Source organism: Eutrema salsugineum, unplaced genomic scaffold (genome assembly GCF_000478725.1).
Source record: "Eutrema salsugineum unplaced genomic scaffold, Eutsalg1_0 scaffold_18, whole genome shotgun sequence".
Lineage (NCBI taxonomy): Eukaryota > Viridiplantae > Streptophyta > Magnoliopsida > Brassicales > Brassicaceae > Eutrema > Eutrema salsugineum.
In genome coordinates this window covers 3,281,208-3,304,033 of record NW_006256846.1, presented here as the reverse complement: position 1 = coordinate 3,304,033, position 22,826 = coordinate 3,281,208, and the positions used below count along the sequence as shown (strand labels likewise).

At 38.7% G+C, this 22,826-nt stretch overlaps 1 long non-coding RNA gene and 1 other non-coding gene across 4 annotated transcripts; one reads left to right on the top strand and one right to left on the bottom strand.

Annotated features, from left to right (window-relative positions):
• Window positions 1-2,135: 2,135 nt before the first annotated feature.
• On the bottom strand, window positions 2,136-3,760 carry LOC112087301. Of its 3 annotated transcripts, none has more exons than XR_002900013.1 (2): window positions 2,688-3,760; window positions 2,136-2,402 (listed from the first exon to the last, which is right to left on the bottom strand). It is a non-coding gene; the product is annotated as an uncharacterized LOC112087301 (long non-coding RNA). The 3 variants fall into 3 exon arrangements; XR_002900015.1 differs by having other exon boundaries at window positions 2,136-2,368; XR_002900014.1 differs by having other exon boundaries at window positions 2,136-2,322; window positions 2,688-3,759.
• Window positions 3,761-20,162: 16,402 nt separating this feature from the next.
• On the top strand, window positions 20,163-20,272 carry LOC112087389. The gene has a single exon (XR_002900071.1). It is a non-coding gene; the product is annotated as a small nucleolar RNA R71 (small nucleolar RNA).
• The last annotated feature ends 2,554 nt before the right edge of the window (window positions 20,273-22,826 follow it).

Here is a 22,826-nt window from a genome sequence, read left to right as displayed (position 1 = left end):
CATTAATATAGTGGGTAACGCAGCCTCATAGGCAGTCAAAGTTCTGTGGATCAATAAAGTAACCGAACTCAAATGAAAATTCATCTTCCAAAACCAGATAATCAACCAAAGGAGATTCCCCTGCAAAAAAGAGATGGCTCTACTTTCATACTAATCTTCGAAGATGGGTATCCAAATCATTGGTTCCAGTGTTCAGATCACACTCCTTTTGATCTTTAGAATGTTTTTCAACCTTCTCTTCTACATCATCTAAAGCATAAACAACTTTATCTAAAGAAGCATCAAGTTCTTCTGTCTTGTTTTCAACCTTAGCTACGCATTGCCACAGCTCCAATGTGTAGTCGTAGGTCTGGTTCTTGCTTTCATTCAGCTCCTTGTCCAAGTCATCGATCTTGAAAGTTAGGGTTTGCAGCTCCCTTTCATTTTGTTGAATGTTGAACTTGTTCTTATCTTGTTCTTCTTCGACAGACCCCATTCTCTAATTCAGCACTTCATTGTCTTTGGTTCTCTGATCCTCCAGTGTCTTCACGTGCTCAGAGAGGTCATCAAACTTTTTGTTAAGGTTGATGGTGATGGCATCTATCCTTGTTCGCAGGGCGGCTTTGATGAGGGCTTGGGAGACAAGGAACTGATTCAGCTTGGCTTCTAATCGATTGTTCTCATAGTTCTGATGCAGAATCTGATGAGGTAAGGGATGAGATGGTCGACAGTTCACCAGATGTGGCGAACATGGCTCATCTCGGTAGTGTGGAGTTCTCGAGTCTCCATGATGATTGTCCGGATTAGGGTTCCGAACATGATGATCGGAATCACGCCTGGATGGTGATTCACATGCGCAGGTTGCTTCACACAGGTTGCAAAACCTTTGCTCAGGATTAGGGTTTCTTCTCTGATGATCTATGCTTCAAGGATTCTGAAACTAGGGCAAACAGAAGAGAGAATAAGAAGAAAAAGAAAAATTTAGGGTGTTTATGAGTTTGGTTTACTTCCTATGTTATTTTGGCAGAAACTTGACGTATATATAGTCGTCTGCGGCTTCCACCTCCCAGGTTTAGACCTCCAGCGACTAAAATCCTCCCAGGCAACGGTGCCAAAAACTTGATGGGCTTGCGGGCCATGAGTTTGTTTTTAACAAACTCATTGGTCCTCAAAAAGTTTTAAATTTATAAAACCCTAGTGTCTACAAGTGCACTGATGTACGTTGTAGGACTTAGGGTGTCGATCCATATGGAGGATGTCTAATCTGCGAGAAAAAACAAACTGGGAAAGTAAGCAAAGTCATAAACTCATGAGATTTTTGGGTTTTTTTGGTTAAAAATCCTAAACTAAACCTAATCTAATATTCACAAGAAATAAGATGCATTGAAGAATGAATTGTTAAAAGAATATCTCAAGCATATCGACTCAAACTATAGACTCTAAACTCATAAGTGGCGATTTAGACTTTTCCAGTTTACTCTAATTGATGTTTGGTGGCATTTCCAATTAGCTTCCGGGTGATTTATCTTCATCTATTTCTGGGATCTGCATGGAACTAGAATAGACATGTGTATGATTAACCAACTTTCGCCATCTTAATCACTAATCACTCAGATCTGACAATTAATTCTTTCTCTCATTCCCGAAATAAGATCATGCATTCACAACAAAAAAAAATTGATTATTGTTACAATTTTTTATGTAACAATACATATATATTTCGTCACAAATTTTCTATTGTGACAAAAATGTTACAATTTATAAAACATCACAATAAAATCGTCACAAACTCATTTCCGTTATAAAATTGTTACAACAGTGTGTGATGAATAAGAATAGTAACAATTCATAACATTTTGTGACGACCTTTACCCAGTTACAAAAACGACACAATTCGTATCGAAAAATACTGTTACAATTACACAACTATATTGTTACAATTACAATTACACGACTTAAATTATTACTATATTTAAGTCATATAATCGTCATAAATTGCAACGAAAATAATGTCACAAATTCTGTCATGGTTGACTAAATTATAGTTAGAAAAGCGATACAATTCGTTACAGTTTGGCCACAAATTGTGACAAAAAAATAGTCACATTTTTATTACAAATTATTATCATATTTAATTTAATTCAACAAAATTTAAATCAACAAAATTAGCTTTTATAATTTGAATTAAAAGAATTTAACAAATACAGCAAAAAAATACAATTGTTCAAAAGAAAAATATATATCAAAAATTCAAAACATCATGTTGGTCTTCGAGAATCGTAGTCGTCCACGCTCAGCTCATTGTCTTGCATACCACATGATGCATTTGCTTCACATCCCACTCTGAGCATTCCCAAAAAAATTTAGTCCGCAAACTGTGTCTTCTCGACTTGTCCACATAAATGAGTACATTAAATTAATTGCTGATACAGAAATTTATAACCAAAATTTCATTAGCCTATATCTAAAATTCTAAAACCAGTATCAAAATAAAAGAAATTATAATTGCAAATGTCTCTAATGATAAGAGAATCTGAAACTTCACCTGATGAGTTGGTGTGTTTAGAACAACACTACTACTAATCAAAAGCATAGTTTAACTAAAACCTCATACTGTGAGTCGACAAAAGAATATTATTTACCATAGTAAATCTCATATAAGGTAATAATGAGAGTGGAATACCAAAGCCAATAGTCACTGAAAGTACCTCAACGATATTACTTAATCTTCTTCGGGTTCTCCTTCATTTTCTCCTTCACTGATTCTAAATCAAGGTTTGTCCTCTGCATTTCTTCGTAAAAAAATCAACATATTGAAGAAGAAAGACAAAAAAATTCATGTGACTTAATCCAATACGCAAAAGACCAGCAAATAATCATAGTAATAATCTATCCAAATTTAATATATTCAGAACATACAACAACATATCTGAATCCCTTAAAATTTAGATTCCGAACACAAAACCTATTGGAATGGAATCACTTCTAATTCAGATTATAGATCAAATTCACACTAAACCCAATCAAATTTTATGAGATTATCAACTAGGACTTAATGCATAATTCTGAAAAGAAGATAAGAACATAGTGTTTACATGAAAAAAAAAAAGATCTGATTAGTGCAAGCCATAAGCGAAGCTGCTAAGAGAACCAACATCCCAAGGCATATAGGAGCAGCGTACATGTGATTCCGATCAGTTACTGCATCAATTAATTTACAGAAAGGAAAATCCAAACCCTAGAGCTTACTGAGAGCCATGGAGAGCAGCAATGGTTAACATTTCTGCGATAGCTAGAGGCAAATTAGACAAAACCTTTCTTTGTAACGTCTTCCAAAAACCTAAACCCACGTTTTCTCTTAGTCTCCCTCAGCACCGGAAAATGCGGCCCCAAATTACCCAACCGCCACATCCGCCGTCAGTAGAACTAGATCTACAAAATCCACTATAAACAAACTGATCTATATCTATTGAATTCACGGAAAAGGAGAGAGAGAGCATAACGAAAGCAAAGGAGATTCAAGGAGAAGGAGAGCGAGGAATAAAACCCTAAGACTCATCATCGCTTGGTGAATGATCGATTCACGTTGGAGAAGGATATCAAATCTGAGATGGAAAGAGAGAAGATGGCGTCGGGACTAAGAGAGGAAGATTGATCGGAGGCGGTGAGACTGAGATCCTTGGCTGAGAGGAAGAGAATGTAAGAAAGAAGAAGAAGAGAAAGAAAAAAAAAAAGAAAGAGAAGAAGAAAAGGCTAAAAATTAAATTCTTATTTCGAGAGTAAATTTTAGAAGCGGGGATTGAATTTTTTTAACATAATTTGTAATTTGACAAAAAAAAAAAAAACATAATTTGTAAAAAAAGTGGCGCACTTGAAATGGATATATTGATTGGCCATACACTAGCCACTAATTAGACGTTCTTCGTGGCTATTGAAATAAATTGATAGCTAGCTGGTGGCTATATCATATTTTTCTTGTTATCTAATGAAAAAAATCTGAATACTAGATTTTACATTTTATTATGTCAATTATATCATTTTCTAGTTATTATGTATTTTTGAAATTTTTTTTTACAGAACTAAACTTATTCTATTGTTCATTTTTTAATTTACATATGTTTTAATCTTATCACAAAGTAGTAACAATTATGTCACAATCTATAACCAAACTCAAAAGTCATTAAAATAGTGACTAATTGTGACGACGTACTTACAAAATATTTGTAACTGTGTGTGACTTAAATTTAGTCACAAAATCGTATAATTTAGTTACTAAATTTGGTCGTAAATGTGTAACAATATTTACTTTTTTGTAGTGATTAGACATTGAATTTGTCTGCTCACATCTTCTCTATAGGTAGCTCTCGACTCCTATAGCCACTATGTTCTTCTGAAGCTAGGTATGGATGATCTTATACAGCACTCTCATGGCTCTGATCGATTTTACGCTCAGAGAATATGTCATGAATCTACTCTCATGCAATATGAACAACTTAGAAGAGATGAGATCCCAAATATGGTCTGGAAACTTAGAAATGCTAATCCATATGTATGCGTAACGAAAACTTCTTCAAACAACTTGACTCTCTAGGACATACATGATGCAAGGAGTGATAAAAGATATGAAAGAATGCAAAAGATGAAACAGAAAAGTTGATAAGATAAAAAAGAGAAAGAACAATGGATCTGGGGAAGAATCCCCATCTCCATCGCCTAACAATAGAAAAAAAAAATTTGGTGGCTCAAAATCTCATTACAGGAGCACACACCCGTTTAGGACTGCTAAGAAATGTATTTATAGGTCCTAGGGTCCTCTAGGTCTCATTTAGGGCTTCTCTGAAGAGTAATAAGGGAAGTGGGCTTTGATGTTGGGCCTTGTGGCTCGTCCTTAGGTCCACCGGGGGTGAAAGTATTCCAGGGCAGGTAAACTGCTACTTTCTCGCGGGTGAGAGTCTTACGGGACCGGTGAATTGGGTAAATTTGTTCTCGATGTATCTTTTGCTTGCACTGTTCGATATTCATGATGTAAAGTGCTATGGAAAGTTGGTTGTCTCCTCTTTATTGTCTCCAAATTTGATCTGGACCAGACGGTGATAAAGTCCTCATTTGAGGCTGAACTACTGAGAATCTCACTCTGAGCTAAAAAAGTGGATTTCTTCCATTTTGCCATCATTTTCCCTAAGTATCCTAAAAAGAACCTTGAAACTACAAATACATGGAAATCATAATAAAGGTTCCTAAAACTGATTAAAAGCTTTGAAAAAGCATTTGAAATCAATGGTGAAAATGGGTACAAAAACGGTGTTATCAGTTTCCCATTTGCTTCAGGTAGTCTGCCAGTCAGATATTTTAGTCTGCCCCTGCTCACGAAGGGTATGCCTACAGCTGACTACGCTCCGTTGATTGAGAAGACCAGAGCTAAGATTGGTACTCATAGGCTCAGTTTTAGCTAGTATTACCAATTTTTGGCTCTCTCATTTTCATCTGCCTCAGAGTTGTATCGAGGAGGTTGAGACTCTTTGTGTTGCTTTCTTATGGTCAGGCCCTGAATTAAATACGCAGAAGTCAAAAATGTCTTGGAATGATATATGTAGGTCGAAAGATGAAGGGGGATTGGGTATAACACCTCTCAGGGAATAGAATATTGTGTGTTTCTTAAAACTGATCTAAAGATTAGTCTCAAGAAAAAATCTCTTTGGCTGCAATGGGTTGATGCACACCTCATCCGATCTGGGTCTTTCTGGTCGATGTGAGGTAATCAATCAATCTATACTGGGTCATAGATGTGACGTAAGTTGCTAAGATTACCGGATGTAGCCAAAATATTCTACAATATGGAGGTTAATATTGAAAAAGAAACTCTATTTTTGGCATGATAATTGATCTCCATTAGGCCCGCTTATGGAATTAACGGATGCAAGAGGAATTATTGACTTGGGAATCTCAGTCAATGAGCTTGTTTCTTTGGTTCTGGATATTCACTGAGTTAGACGGTGTTGCAGTGAGGTTTTGAATCAAATTGAGGAGGGCATAAGGAAAACGAGGGAACAGAGGTCTAATGCTGAGGATAGATCGCTCTGGAGGCTGAATAATGGAAACTATAAGTCTAAATTCTCCTCGAAAGAGACTTGCTTTCAGATCAGAACTGATCAAACGAAGGTGAGTTGGCACAAGAGGCTGTGGTTCAGACATCATACTTTAAAGTTTGCTTTCACCGCATGGTTTGCAATACAAAACAGATTAATGACAGGAGACCGAATGAGAGTTTGGAACCCTGGTATCTCAGGAGTCTGCGTTTTATGCTCGGCTCAACTTGAATCAAGAAAAGATATCTTATTCCTGTGTTCTTACTCCAAGGAAATCTGACACTCGAGGTTGACTTCAGCGGAACTACACGTGACTGGGAAGAGATCCTCTCCATTATCTTGGCACTAACAGGTTTTTATATTGATTGCTTTCTCATCCGATATGTTTTCTAAGCCTCTATTTATTTTATTTAGAAGGAGAGAAATGGGCCTCAGCATGGGGAATCTCCTCAATATCAACGTCAGCTAGTTACATACATTGACATAACAGTGAGGAGCCAAATAAGTTCAGTTTGCACCAAGGATTTGAGCCTCGAGGATGCTCTTATAACTTGGTTCGAATCAGTATTGTAGATATCAAAGTAGAATTAGACTAGCTATCTTATAATTGTCAAAAAATTTGATGCACTTGATGTAAACAATGGCTTTGTCGGTTTGAATAAACTTTAACATTCATTTCAAAAAAAAGAAAGGACTTCAAATTTAAAGTGCAACATCATAGGAAAGTTAAAAGCTAAATATTAGTAGGAAATTCAAACTAATAAAGCTTAATTCTAGAAATAAGGAATCTCAGACAAATAACAGAAGGAAACATAAGTGGGTAGTCAAAATACTTGAAATAATTTGAGAGACTTACATTTCTTACCTTCAGGCAATTCGTGTGCTTAGAATGTCTTTGTTTCAAGTTTGAATGCTCCCTTTTAAGTGTCTTCATTCATTCTTGAGATGCTGAGCATATAGACTTGGGCTTAACTTGGTAGTAGATGCCAGAAGTCTTGATCCTTTGAATGTGGGCTGCTTGCTAGCTCCTAACAATCCCTAAGTAATCTGGTCCAAGTTTGTTGATGTTGAGCTACGTAAGATGTCACCTCTTGAATATGATATTCTCTTGGTTTCTCTTGGTCCGCTTGAGACACTGTTTGAATCATGCTCTAGTTGTACTTGTGTTGAAGTATTCTTGCCCTTGATATATCTGGTTATTGGTCCTTCATGGATGGTTGGAACTTCAGTGTCTTGTAGTTAAGGCTCGGTTAGTTCTGGTTCAGCTTGAATGTCCTCATCAGTAAGTCCCTGCATTTTTAAGGTTCTTTCCAAAACTTTGATTTATGTTTTGTTAGAGGACAAGCAAAGTCTAAGTCTAGAGGAGTTGTTAACACCAAATTTTAACCATATTGTGGATTGTTTTATGTTATTATGCAGGTGTTTTAGCTCCGTTCTCAATGGTTTTCAAGTGATTTATGTTTTAGAGTTTCAATAGACTTTAAAAGTAACTTGGAATAAAAGAGTACCTAAAATTACTATATATAGTCCTTGATACTATTGCTTATCTACCTGCATAATTGATGCGAGCAATAGCGGGGTTTGTTGTTTTCGTTTTTCTAAGTTTCACGTTTTAAATTTATAACCTCTAAATGTCTGCAAATGCACAGATGTGCGCTGTAGTACTTAGGGTATCGATCCACAGAGACTTATTGTTTCAGTACGAATTCACGGCAATGCTTAAATCAGACTAGAACTAAAGAGGGTTTTGGTTATGGTTTTGGTTTTGGGTTTTGGTTGTCACTAAATCTAAACTAGAAAGCAAAGCAAGCAAAGCAATTAAGAACGAAAGCAAGTAAACCAAGTAAAAAGCGATTAAAGAAAGGCAAATGGAAGCAAGTAATAAGCGAATGAAAAGCAAACTAAATCGAAGGTTGTAAGCAATTAAAGACAAACGTTGGGCATCAAGGGTAATTCGCAGGGGTTCATGGACTAAGCTATGTCGATTTTAAACAAGTGATAAAGGTAATCAACTACGTATGTTCTAGAACTCGAGGCACGGAAGTATGAATAGCTTACTTTCGCAGCACTAAACAACTATCTCTCGCAACCCTGATCAGTAGGTTTCCACTCTGATCCTTGAAGGGATAAGATGCAATAGCAGAACAAGACTCATCAACATTCACAACTCAACTACAGGTAGGTTTCCACTCCTATAGAAGAATTGCTCGTTTCACCCTAGTTCAGACAATCAATGAAAACTTTCGCAACATATCATATCAGATCGGCTTCTAAGTGGCCAGCAAAGAATCACGCAGTAAAATAAAAGGAAAACGAAGAACATCTAGAAGATTAATAATCCTAAATCTATCGATTCATAAGCAAAGACACACGAAAACCTTTGAAAAATCCCTTTAAACCCAACTGGGTAACTACTCGAACATATTGTAAACAATCATCACAGAGTATTGAAAGTTGCAGGAAAATAAAGAAATGAGGGAAGAAAAACGAAGAACGAAGAAGCAGACGGAGGCGTGATGACTTTCTCCAGCAGTGGCTCCTTCTTCTGATGAGGCGGCCTCCTCTCTAGGGTTCCACACGAAATCCCTCTCTCTCTCTAGGTTTGTCTATATTTCGGTCTCTATTGGTCTCCCTCCTTTAGAATTACCTAAAGAGGGTATTTATAGCTTCTGGAGTGGTCTTGGACACTTAGGGCTTCAAAAATAACGAAATGAATTGATCTGAGCTTTAATTAAGTCGTCGGTGCTCCTACCCGCAGGAAAATAGGTGTTGGTCGTGGTCCCGGCTCATGGCTCTCTTTCGAAACTGCATTTTCTTTCATTCTTGCATCGGGAGTATCTGAATATCTAACCGTTGGATTGTCTTCAAACCAAGTGCATTAGAAATATGTTTGGATCCTCTATGTTGTCTCAAATTTTGGGGGTGATCAGACGGTGAGAAGGTCTTCATCGCTTATCATACTTCTGGCGGTCTGCATTTATCCAAAATTGCTCATTTGTTCCAAATTGCATATCTTTTGCCCAAGTTTCCTGTAAAGTCTTTTGAAACACTAAAACATTGAAAACAATTTAAAAACCATTGAAAACAGAGTTAAAACACCTGCATAAGACATAATTATGATCCATAAAAGTGGTCAAAATACGGTGTTATCAACTCCCCGAGACTTACCTTTTTGTTTGTCCTCAAACAAACTTAAGTCAGGAAAGAAATTTTGAAAATCGCAGGAACTAAACAATATCTCAGTGACCGTCCTTGTAAACCATAACCTATCGTGAAACGTCTATTTGGATTTAGTCTAGAAAATTCTCACCAAAATACAAGCAAACTAGTCCGTTAATCCGTCATACGAAAATCTACACACTTAGATCTAACTTCCAGTCAACTAGCTCTCTACATTCATTAAGTGTAATGGTGAATTCTCATCAAAGACATTATTCAGGGTATTAAAGTCTATTTAAGTGGTGGAGCTTAAGTGTTTCAAGTTACCTGAAGAATCTGGAGGATGCAAGATATTATGCAAAACCGCAAGAGAGAGAAGGACCTGTCGGTGATCGCTAATTTTCAGTCACTTCCCCTTTGCCGAATGTTGTTGCATAATCTTCCTCCTTTGTTGTAAACAGCTGTTCCCCCAGACTTATATCTTTTCTGGGAATCATAAAGATAATCTGCAAAACTCCATATAATTCAAATCAAGTTTGCCTCAAGTATAAAATTCGATCCTCCTAGACTCTCTAAGGTTTTAGATTTCCTTTCTCCTTTTTTTTTGGAAAAAGGGAATAACCTTTTATAGAGAGAGAGAGTCTAAGGGACAAAATTATCCCAAGATGTTGAAGTTTTTCCAAGGCAAACTGAGTTTTCTCCTTTTGTTGAATCATTCCAATGAAATCGCAAGTCTTCGTCTTCAGTGACTGAAAACCGCGTTGATCCTCTTTCTCTCCGACGTTTTTGCACACATCTGCATATAGAACAATGAAAAACAAAAGTGCATGTGGTTTGAAAGAGATTAGGTTCGGTGGGGAACTAGCTAAAGATGAACTAGGCATTCAGGATCAACAAAGAGTGGTAAAAGGATAAGGAGTCATGAATGTATGATTCGTTTCCCTGATCTAACCCTTTAATGAGAAAATTAAGTCAAAATTAAGTCCAGATAATATGAGCTAGTATATCCTGTCAGAAAGAATCTCCATGAATAGAAGTCCTCTGGTGGGATTTCGTAATGCAAGTATTCTAGCTACCGCCTAGTCTAGGCCTAAATCACAAAAGAGCAAAAAATGAGGAAATAACGTAGAAGCACACAGGTCTAAATCATCATAGTATTGTTTATTGTGTTCCTGGTTTGAAAGATTTTTGAAAAATTTTATGAAAATGTTGATGTGTCCAAAACAAACTCAAAACAAATCAAATTTCATTAGTAACGGATGAACATCCTCCTCCAGACTTATTTCACACTGTCCTCAGTGTGATAAAATCTTGGAAAGAATGGTAAAGAAAGTTGGAATTTTGAAATGTTTAAGAGTACTTATCGTGCTGGAGAGTTCTGCTCGTCTTTTGTATTTATTCTTCCTTATTGAAAACCTGAAATTAAATAAAAAAGAAACAAAGCAATGGAAATATAAAATAAAGGTCAAAGGGAAATAGATAAAATACCAAGTGGGTTGCCTCCCACTAAGCGCTTGTTTCAAGTCATTAGCTTGATATTGTTGCTCGATTAGACTTAACCCGGGTCGTGACACTCCTTGATCTCGTCATTGGCCGATGATGGATCAATCAAAAAAATCACTTCTCTTTCGTCTTCTCTTTCTTCAGCCAGATATGGCTTTACACGCTGTCCATTCACTGTAAATGAGTTTCCGGTTTTGTCCCACAGGACAATGGCTCCGTATGGCTTGACTTCCTTTATCGTGAAGGGTCCGGACCATCTTGATCGTAAATTTCCTGGAAAAAGCTTAAGACGAGAATTGAAAAGAAGAACCTTATCGTTAGGAGCAAAAGTTCTATGAATAATATTCTTATCATGATATTGTTAGAATATTTAGAGACTAAGCGGAATAAAGAGATTTGAGAGAGTGTGCAAAAGAGATGAGAGAAAGAGTTCCCAAAGTAGTGTATTTATTCATTCTCGTCTTTGACACATATATAGAGGAGACAGAATAGAAACTAGGTTTAGCTAAGCTACAATACAAAAGAAAGTGGTTAGAGACATAAGGAAACATGTGAGTCTTGAGCATGGATCCCGAGAGATAGTGACAGCTCCAACGGTCACAAGACCAAGTGTAAACGACGCGCCAAGGGGGGACCATTGTACGGACACCAACTCTCTTCTTCCTTAAACATCACACGTGATCCCTTGAGCCTTCTCTCCTTATTAAAGGCTAACACCGATTCAAGCCCTAAAGCATAGAACCTTTCTTGACCAATACTCCCCCTCAAGCTTAGCCATCGAAGTTGTTTAGATTGCTAAGCTTGAAGACCCATGAGCATCACCTCATTAAAAACCTTAACAAGGAAAACCTCATGGGACAAAACCTTGTTAAGGGAAAAAGAGTGTGATGTCCATGGATCAAGGACTATGATCAAGGGCGACTAAGGTCCACAAGTCCTAGCTTGCTAAAGAGATTGTTGCAAACTTTAAGACTTGCGGCCTTAGTGAAAATATCAGCCAACTGGTCTTCACTTCTTGTGTAACACGGTAACACCACACCTTCCTCAATCTTCTCACGGACCTTGTGGCAATCTATTTCAATAGACTTTGTTCTCTCATGAAACACCGAGTTTGTTGCAATGTGTATAGCAGCTTGGTTATCACAATGCATTGTAATCGGACCTTCTTGCTCAATGCCAAGGTCTTTAAGGAGCGCCTTAAGCCAGGTTAATTCACTTGTAAGCTTCCTCATTGCCCTATATTCAGCTTCTGCGGTTGAGCATGAGACCACCTTTTGCTTCTTAGTCTTCCAGGTTACAAGATTTCCACCAATGAAAGTACAATACCCACTTGTTGACTTTCTATCAACACGATCACCAGCCCAATCTGAGTCGCAATATCCCACAATCTCTGTATTATTGTTCTTTCCCATCCAAATGCCTTGTCCTGGACTCCCTTTGAGGTATCTGAGAATTCTTTCCACCATACCCCAATGATACACTGTCGGAGCTTGCATATGTTGGCTTACTTGATTCACGGCGAAGCAGAGATCTGGCCTTGTGAGAGTGAGATAGATCAGTTTGCCAACAAGTCGTCGATACCTAAATACATCCTTGAAGGCTTCATCTGATTTCTCCCCCTTTCGATTGACTTTGTAGCCCTCTTCAAGCGGCGTTTTGGCTGGTTTAGCTCCAAGTTTTCCTGTCTCTTTGAGAAGATCAACTGTGTATTTCCTCTGAGACAGAAAGAGACCCTCAGGAGACCTACACACCTCAATGCCAAGGAAATACTTGAGCTCGCCGAGGTCTTTAATGTCGAATTCCGAGTTAAGAAAGGCTTTTGTAGACTGAATTCCCTCCTTGTCATCTCCAGAAATGATAAGATCGTCTACATAAACAAGAACAACCACCAGACCTTGAGAACTTTGGAGGGTAAACAAAGTATGATCCGAGTGAGACTTCTTGAACCCCTTTTCCATCAGAGTGGTACTAAGCTTGTTATACCAGGCTCTTGGAGATTGTTTCAATCCATATATAGCTTTCCTCAATCTCAAAACGTTACCGGGTGCAACAATATCCTCTAAGCCTGGAGGAGGGGTCATATACACTTCTTCCTGAAGTTCCCCTTGAAGGAATGCATTTTTCACATCCATTTGCCACATATCCCACGAGAGATTAGTAGCGAGTGAGAGGACTACTCTTACAGTATGGAGCTTGGCAACCGGAGCAAACGTGTCTGTATAATCTTCTCCAAAGGTCTGAGTGAACCCTCTTGCAACCAACCGAGCCTTGTATCTCTCAATTTCACCGTTACTCTTATACTTGATAGTGAAAACCCACTTTGAGCTCACAGCTCGCTTCCCTGGTGGTAACTCGGCTTCATCCCAAGTATGGTTGCGCTCCATAGCTCCTCTCTCGTCACCTATAGCTTCAATCCACTCCTTCTTGTCTTTAGCTTCTTCATAGCTTTGAGGAATTTCGTGTTCCTCAATTTTTCCCATGAACGCTTGATGATCAGAGGGCAACAAGGCAAGAGAACAAACAGCCTGAATTGGATGAGCTACAGCTTGACTATTGTAGTAGACTCTGGTGTTCTTGCTGAGCCTAGTACTTCTTCTTAATGGCTGAACAGGTTCCTCTACAATACAATTAGATGGATCCTTGATGAGCCTAGTACTTCTTCTTAATGGCTGAACAGGTTCCTCTACAACCGCTTCTCCTTGTTCTTGTGGGACTGATTCCTCTGCCTCCACTTCTAAGTCATCTGGAGTTGGCTCTTGACTCTGCTCCTCTTCTTGATTTACTTCTGAACTCAATGGTACCGGCTCAGCTTCTTCTTGAGTACTTGTAGGAACCGGCTTATGCACTTGCTTGGGCAGGACTGGGTTCCCAAGGTGATCCAGCAAGAACCGCAGACTGGTAGCGAGATCTGATGGGGAGCTTGACAGGTCTTTGAGACTCTCCCAATTCTTCTTGTCATACTATCCCTGGTTCTCAAGAAATTTGACCTCCCTGGACACATAAGTGCGGCTATTAACAGGATCATAGCACTTGTACCCCTTCTGAGTTGTTGAATACCCAAGGAATATACACTTTATGCTTTTGGCCTCAAGTTTGTTTCTCTGTTCACCTGGAACAAACACAAAACAAACACACCCAAAAACACGTAAGTGATCTAATGAGGGTTTAGTTTTGTTAAGTACCTCAAATGGTGATGAGTCTTGTAAGACTTTTGTTGGGGTCCGGTTAATGAGATAGCATGCGGCTAAGACAGCATCTCCCCAAAAACGTTTAGGCACATTTGTATGGAACATCATCGACCTGGCCACCTCCATTAAATGTCTATTCTTCCTCTCAGCAACTCCATTTTGTTGTGGAGTGTAAGGGCAACTGGTTTGGTGTAAGATGCCATGCTTTGCTAGATGTTCTTTGAATCTTTGACTTGTATACTCACCGCCATTATCTGATCTAAGAATCTTAATCTTGGCATTAAAATGATTAGTCACATAATTTTGAAAGTTTGTGAATGCTTCAAATACACAGTCTTTAGAGGGAAGTAAAGTTATCCAGGTATATTTTGATTTTTCATCAATGAAGGTCACAAAGTATTTATTACTATCCCTAGACATGCAAGGTGAAGTCCACACATCAGAATGAACCAAGTCAAAGCAATGTTCATAAATAGTAGATGATTTAGGGAAAATAACTCGACAATGTTTACCAAGAATACAAGATTCACAACTTGTGTGATCAAAAGCAACATCAGGTAACATTAATTCAAGAGCACGCGAGTGAGGGTGACCTAATCTAGCATGCCAAATAGAGTTCAAACTTGCAGAAAAACATGAATTAAAAGAGAAAGCATTTGAGTCGCTTGGTGAAGAATCCTCGAGAACATATAGATCATCTTTGGTTCCCCCTTTTCCAAGTACCTTCCCATTCTTAATATCCTGAAAGTGAACATCATTAGGACCAAATATCGCATAACAGTCTAAGTCCTTGGTAGCTCTACTAACCGATAATAAGTTAGAAGTGAACTTAGGCACAAACAATGCTTTACTATCTTTATCAAATAACTTTAGGTTACCAGTTCCTTCTATGGGAATTCCATCACCATTAGCTATCACAACATTTCCTAAAGCCGGTTTTATGTTGTTTAACAGTTCAGGGTTACTAATCATATGATGAGATGCACCTGAATCGACAACTAAAGTGGTTTTAGGTTTATTAGAGAAGAAGGTGATACCAGACTGTTTTGCGGCTAAGGCTTTGATAAGAGCCTCAAGGTCGGTCTTTCTCACAAACTCAGTCGAGACATTCATGGCACCATCTCCACCTTGTGTCAATGCACCGGCTCCTTCTTGAGCAAAGCTAGCTCTTGCATCCTTGAACTTGCTCGGCTTCAGGTGGGGATGAAGAATCCAACATTTATCTTTGATGTGACCCTTCTTCTTGCAATGGTCACAGATCCATGGCTTCCTGTCATCGGGTTTAAAGACACCTTTGTTGGCCGAGATGAGCTCTTGCTTCTTGAAGAGACCAATAGAACCTTGCTCCTTTTGGATACTTGCACAAACGTCTTCAAGGCTTGGGAGCTTATCCTCTCTCAAAATGTGCTTGATGAGGTCGTTGAAGATGGGGTTTAGCGTGAGAAGAAGTCCAAAGACTTTGTCTTGCTCTCGCCTTTCATTGAGAACTTTAGGATCCAAAGTGCTCGGCCTCAGCATCTCTAGCTCAGCCCACAAAGATCTGAACTTCCCAAAGTGAGCTTTGAACTCCATGTCTTCCTGGCTCAGGTCATTAATCGCCTTCTTGACTTCAAAGACTCTGCTCAGGTTTGTATCATTACCGAACACATTCTTGAGAGTTTCCCACAGAGATTTTGCTGTCTCACAGTAGGAGTAAGCTTCAAGAATCGTCGGCTCAAGGGAGTTTTGAATGATGCCAAGCACGGTCTGGTCTTCTTGGAACCATTTTGCTTCCACAGCTTTGGCTTCTTCATCCTTCTTTCCGTCTTTGGTGGCGTCTTCTTCGGGAATCTGTTCTTCTAAGACGTGATTCCAAAGCCCTCGTCCACACAACGCCGTCTTTGTGGTTCTAGACCACAACAAGTAGTTTCCTCCTTTGAGGATAACAGGAATCACCACCGGTTTTGAGATCTCGGTGTTTGCATCGTTTGAACTCATTTTGTTCTTGAGGGGTTTTGAGAAACAAGAGAATAAGAGATGAGCGAACTAGAGAATGAGAGATTTAGAGAATAAGGTTTAAAGAATAGAGAAAAGAAACTCAGGAAATCGGAACCAATTGCTCTGATACCATGTTAGAATATTTAGAGACTAAGCGGAATAAAGAGATTTGAGAGAGTGTGCAAAAGAGATGAGAGAAAGAGTTCCCAAAGTAGTGTATTTATTCATTCTCGTCTTTGACACATATATAGAGGAGACAGAATAGAAACTAGGTTTAGCTAAGCTACAATACAAAAGAAAGTGGTTAGAGACATAAGGAAACATGTGAGTCTTGAGCATGGATCCCGAGAGATAGTGACAGCTCCAACGGTCACAAGACCAAGTGTAAACGACGCGCCAAGGGGGGACCATTGTACGGACACCAACTCTCTTCTTCCTTAAACATCACACGTGATCCCTTGAGCCTTCTCTCCTTATTAAAGGCTAACACCGATTCAAGCCCTAAAGCATAGAACCTTTCTTGACCAATAGATATGCTTTAGTATTCTCCTTGTAGATCTTTGAGTTTTCGTAAGCATTGTGTCGGATTTCCTCTAACTCGTGAAGTTGAAGTAGTCTTCTTTCTCCAGCTATTTTCAAGTTCATGTTCATCTCCTTGATAGCCCATTGCGCTTTATACTCGAGTTCTACTGGAAGGTGACATGCTTTTTCGTAAACTAGATTGAATGGTGTTGTTCTTAATGGTGTCTTGAATGCTGTTCGATATGCCCATAATGCTTCGACAAGCTTGGTAGACCAATCCTTGCGATGAACTGCAGTAGTTTTCTGCAAAATCGACTTGATTTCTCTGTTTGAGATCTCTACTTGACCGCTAGTTTGGGGATGGTATGGAGAAGTAACTTTATGTGTAACTCCATTTTTTCTAAGAAGATTCTCGAAAACTCTGTTGATGAAATGCGATCCTCCGTCGCTTATCACAATTCTAGAAACTCCAAAACGCGGGAATATAACAGATTTAAACAGCTTCATGATGACTTTTGCATCATTGGTGGGACTAGCAACTGCTTCAACCCACTTAGAGACGTAGTGTACTGCTACTAAGATGTATTGGTTTCCAAAAGAAGTGGGAAATGGTCCCATAAAATCTATTCCCCAGACATCAAAAATTTTGACTTTGAGAATAAAGTTTTGAGGCTTCTCATTCCTTTTGTTTATGTTGCCCATCATTTGGCATTTATCGCATCGCGATATATAAGCTTGAGTATCTTTGAACAAAGTAGGCCACCAGAAACCTGCTTGCAAGATCTTTGAAGCGGTTTTGAAGGTTGCAAAATGTCCTGCGTAAGACGAGCTATGGCTTCCGAATAAAATTCTTTCCATCTCTTCTTCAGCCACGCATCTTCGGAATAAACCATCAGCACATCTCTTGTAGAGATAAGGATCGTCCCAAAAATAATGTCTTACGTCCTTCAGAAACTTTTTCTTCCTATAACCAATGAATTGTGGTGGTTCTACATCAGCTGCTAGGTAATTAGCTATGTGCCTAAACCATGGGGTGTTGAAAGCATCTGATCTTCGCATGAGTTGCCGTGGTGGTGGGGCATTGGCATTGGTGGGGGTTGTATCTATTGCATAGATGTTTTCCTCTGGAAAACTATCATTTAAAGGCAATCTTTCTTCAACTCGCATTCGTGAAAGAGGGTCTGCAACTCCATTATCTGCACCTTTCCGATCTCGAATTTTGATGTCGAATTCTTGCAGTAGGAGGATTCATCTTATCAACCGAGGTTTAGCATCTTTCTTAGAGATTAAATATTTGATTGCAGCATGATCAGTATGAACTATAACCTTAGATCCTACGAGATAAGAAAGGAATTTCTCAAATGCAAATACGACAGCTAGAAGTTCTTTCTCTGTTGTAGCATAATTGCATTGAGCTTTGTCTAGAGTTCTGCTTGCATAGTAGATTACATGCAGTTTCTTATATTTTCGTTGGTCAAGCACTGCTCCAACTGCATAATCACTTGCATCGCACATGATTTGGAATGGGAGTTCCCAATCAAGTGCTTGCACGACAGGAGCGGAGACAAGGGCTTCTTTGATCTTATGAAACGCGGTTAAGCATTCATCATCGTACTCGAAGTTTGTTTCCTTGCAAAGCAAACGCGTAAGAGGTGCAGCTATTTGAAAAAAATCTTTTATGAAGCACCTATAGAATCCTGCGTGTCCTAAGAAACTACAGATGCCTTTTACGTTTGTAGGGGGTTGTAGGCTGGTCATGACTTCGATTTTTGCTTTGTCAACTTCAATTCTTTTTCCCGAAATTCCGTGCCCAAGCACGATTCCGTCTCGTACCATGAAGTGACATTTTCCCAATTTAATACTAAGTGTTTATCTTCACATCTTTGCAGAACTTTACCAAGATTGGCTAAGCATTTTTCAAAAGAAGATCCATACACGGAGAAATCATCCATGAATACTTCCATGAAATCTTCAATAAAGTCTGTGAATATTGACATGCACCGCTGGAAGGTAGCAGGTGCATTACACAATCCAAAAGGCATACGTCGGTAAGCGAACTTGCCATATGGACAAGTGAATGTTGTTTTTTCTTGATCCTCTGGGCGAATAGGAATTTGGAAAAATACGGAGTATCCATCAAGGAAGCAATGGTAGGGGTGATTAGCTAACCTTTCTATCATTCGATCTATAAAGGGAAGTGGAAAATGATCTTTCCTAGTTGCTACGTTCAGTTTCCGGTAATCGATGCACATACGATGTCCAGTTACTGTTCTTGTAGCGATCATTTCATCTTTATCGTTCTTAACGACAATGACTCCTCCTTTCTTAGGGACAAAATGAACTGGGCTAACCCAAGTGCTATCTGAGATAGGAAATATTATTCTAGCTTCTAAAAGCTTCATAATCTCCTTCTTGACAACATCCATGAGATTAGGGTTCAGTCTCCTTTGACTTTCGATTGAGTTTTTAGCATTATCCTCTAGATTAATCTTGTCCATACAAAGATTTGGAGAGATTCCAGGTATGTCATCAAGTGAATATCCTAACGCTTTTCTATGCTTTCTCAGTTCAGACAACAACATTGTGGTTTCTTCTTCCGTCAAACCAGAGTTTATAATGACAGGATAAGTAGAATTTGGTCCAAGGAAAGCGTACTTAAGTCCGACGGGAAAAGGTTTAAGCTCGACTTTAGGGGCTTTAAGCTCGCTCCAAGGATCATTAATTGCTGCAGCAGTGTCTTTAGGAGGTGTAGGAATGTTTGTTTGGTCCTTACGATCTAGATAGTTTGGAGGTTTCCTATAAGTTTCAGACTTATCAAGCATACGCGCGCATTCACTCGAAATTTCTTTTTCCTTTTCCTTACCCTTTTCCTCATCTTTGGGATCTTTAGGAAATCCAGGCTCTTTGTAAGCTAATATACTCCTAAGTGTGATAGCTTTCACATGATCGGACGGATCTGCTTCACTTGAGTTTTCGAAAGAATTTTCACTTGGCTCCTTTTCAGAATTTCCTAAGTTTTTAGAATTAGTTTTGATCATCAGGCTAAGGAGGGTGGAAAATTTTTCATTGAAATGTTCCTGCATCGTTTTCAGTTCAGATCTAAGGCCAATGATTTCTTGAGACCTAGATTTTCCAATCTCTAGAATCTTTTTGTTTAGGTTTTCAGCTTCAGAAGAGGGAAAACTAGGATATGGAACAGGATTATATTGAATACCCAAGATTGGTTTGGAAAGTGGTTTCAAGACAAGTTCGGAAGACGGTTTCCCGCGGTCAGAAGGCTCGCGACCAAGGTGAAACAGGTGTTGGGCGCGGTCAGAATCATCATGACCGCGGTGAAAGCTTGCTTGGGCGCGGTCCGAATGAATGAACCCACAATGATACGAATGAGAAATCTTGGATTTGATAGACTTCTGCAGTGTTAACCGTCTCTTGATCATAAGAATCCATTGGGTTGTCCAAACCATCAAAGTTACACGTATTGTGTGCCTTGTTTGGTTGTTACAATCCAAGTTGACTCATTATGTGATGGAGACACTTCATAACTTCTGAAATTTCTTCTTTCTTCTCAGGAAGTGCAGAATTACCAAAGGTTGCTTGATTTCGGATGCTGTTTGCGAAATTTTTGATGAAAACACAAGCATCCTCTACAGATCTAGTTGAGAAGGCTCCATTACTTGCTATGTCGAAAGAGTGTCGTAACTCTGGAGTAATACCTTAATAGAAGATACCCAGCAGGTATTCGTCGGTATATCCATGGTGTGGACAATATCTCTTTGGTATTCCCTAAATCTTTCCCAAGTATCTAAAAGATCTTCATCTTCTTTTTGTTTAAAATTTCTTATCTTGTTCCTTAAGAGATTGGAACGATTTCTAGTATAAAAACGATTTAGGAAAGCTGTCCTACACGCTGCCCACGTTTTTAGTGAAGCAGGTTCTAAAGATTTTAGCCATTTGCTGGCATTGTTTCTCAAATAGAATGGAAAAAGACTACACTTATGGTAATCCCCATTTGCTATAATGGTTGCACATAATTCTTTGAACGTCTCGATATGGTCTATCGGGTTTTCGAATGAATAACCATAGAATTGATTTTGTTGAACTAAATGGATATAGGGTACCTTAATTTCAGTTTTGCCATCCTTTGGTAAGGCTGGTTGAATAGCTCTTTGATCTCCCAAGAATTTCTCGAGTGAATCAAAACTTCCAATCAGTTCTTCATCATCTTCATGTTTTACCGATCCGACTAGCTCATCGTCATCATAGATCGGTTCTTCAAACTCATCATCGCTTGGATCACCATCCACACGATATGGTGGATTACCAAGAGTCCCGGGAACATGTTCCTGGTCTCTCATTGCAGAGAAACATGAAAAATTCAAAAGAAAAAGTAAAAGTAAACAAGTGTTCTAATGGATTTAAGCTGGGATTCGCAACGAAACAAATCTAAGTCCCCGGCAACGGCGCCAAACTTGATGCGAGCAAAAACGGGGTTTGTTGTTTTCGTTTTACTAAGCTTCAGGCTTTAAATTTATAACCCCTAAATGTCTGCAAGTGCACAGATGTGCGCTGTAGTACTTATGGTATCGATCCACAGAGACTTAGTTTTTTCAGTACGAATTCACGGCGATGCTTAAATCAGACTAGAACTAAAGAGGGTTTTGGTTTTGGTTTTGGTTTTGGGTTTTGGTTGTCACTAAATCTAAACTAGAAAGCAAAGCAAGCAAAAGCAATTAAGAACGAAAGCAAGTAAACCAAGTAAAAAGCGATTAAAGAAAGGCGAATGGAAGCAAGTAATAAGCGAATGAAAAGCAAACTAAATCGAAGGTTGTAAGCAATTAAAGACAAATGTTGGGCATTAAGGGTAATTCGCAGAGGTTCATGCACTAAGCTATGTCGATTTTAAACAAGTGATAAAGGTAATCAACTACATATGTTCTAGCTCGAGGCACGAAAGTATGAATAGCCTACTTTCGCAGCACTAAACAACTATCTCTCGCAACCCTGATCAGTAGGTTTCCACTCTGATCCTTGAAGGGAGAAGATGCAATAGCAGAACAAGACTCATCAACATTTACAACTCAACTACAGGTAGGTTTCCACTCCTATAGAAGAATTGCTCGTTTCACCCTAGTTCAGACAATCAATGAAAACTTTCGCAACATATCATATCAGATCGGCTTCTAAGTGGCCAGCAAAGAATCACGCAGTAAAATCAAAGGCAAACGAAGAACATCTAGAAGATTAATAATCCTAAATCTATCGATTCATAAGCCAAGACACACGGAATTCCCTTTGAACAATCCCTCTAAACCCAACTGGGTAACTACTCGAACATATTGTAAACAATCATCACAGAGTATTGAAAGTTGCAGGAAATTATAGAGAGGGATGATGTGTGTCCACTGCGTGAGGGAACAAGTTTTACCCTTAACAAAAACAAATAAAAGTCGCAAGTGCACAGCTAATCAGTTGTAGTATTTAGGGATCGAATCCACAGAGATTTGTGTGCCTGGTATTCTTCTACGGTTTTTAACTTTATGTCTAGATTAGATTGGTTTTAAAGGTTGGTTGTTTTTCACGGATTAAACTAAAACAAAAGAAAGCAAATAAATCAATCCTAGAAAAGAAGTAGAAAAATCGAATAGAAAGCAAGTAGAGCAAGAAAAATATCGAACTAAAACAATTGAAGTGCGGATCGGAATAAGCAAGTAAAAATCGATTGGTTTGTAAACTATGGCTAAAAACGCTGAGCTTTTGGGAACTCAACAGGGATCATAATCGGTTTTAACACTAGGGTAGATAGATTGGCATTGACGGATATCAATATATAGGGTTCTAGAGCTAGAGTACAGCGGTATGACTACGTCACTGTCGCGATCATAACCAACTGTTTCTCGCAACCCTGACCAGTAGGTTTCCACTCTGGCCCTGGAAGGGAGAGAACGCAAGAGCCGCACAAGACTCATCAATACTCACGATCTCGCCGCAGGTAGGTTTCCACTCCTACGGAAAAATCACCTGTTTCATTCTAGGGCTGATACTTAATGAAAACTTTCGCAACACTAACTATCTAGATCAGATAGTAGGTGATCAATCAAGCATACATGCAATAAGAACAAGAATAAACAGAGAACAAAGTTGAAATCCTAGATCTATAAACCTAGATGTCTTAATCGATTATGAGAGCCCCTTTCGGGAACCCTAAGCCCAACTCAGGATCTACTCAGACATGGCTGTGGTCGACATCATCATTGGTTTTAATAAAAGTAATCAAAAACAGTAAAGAAAAGAGATGAAGAAAGCTTCTCTATTGAAGAACTCGGACTTGAACAATCTTCTACAAAAATCGCATAAAAACGGCTAAAAGAAAAGGGTTTCTGTAAAGTATGAAGGGTGGTGTCTAAAAACGACC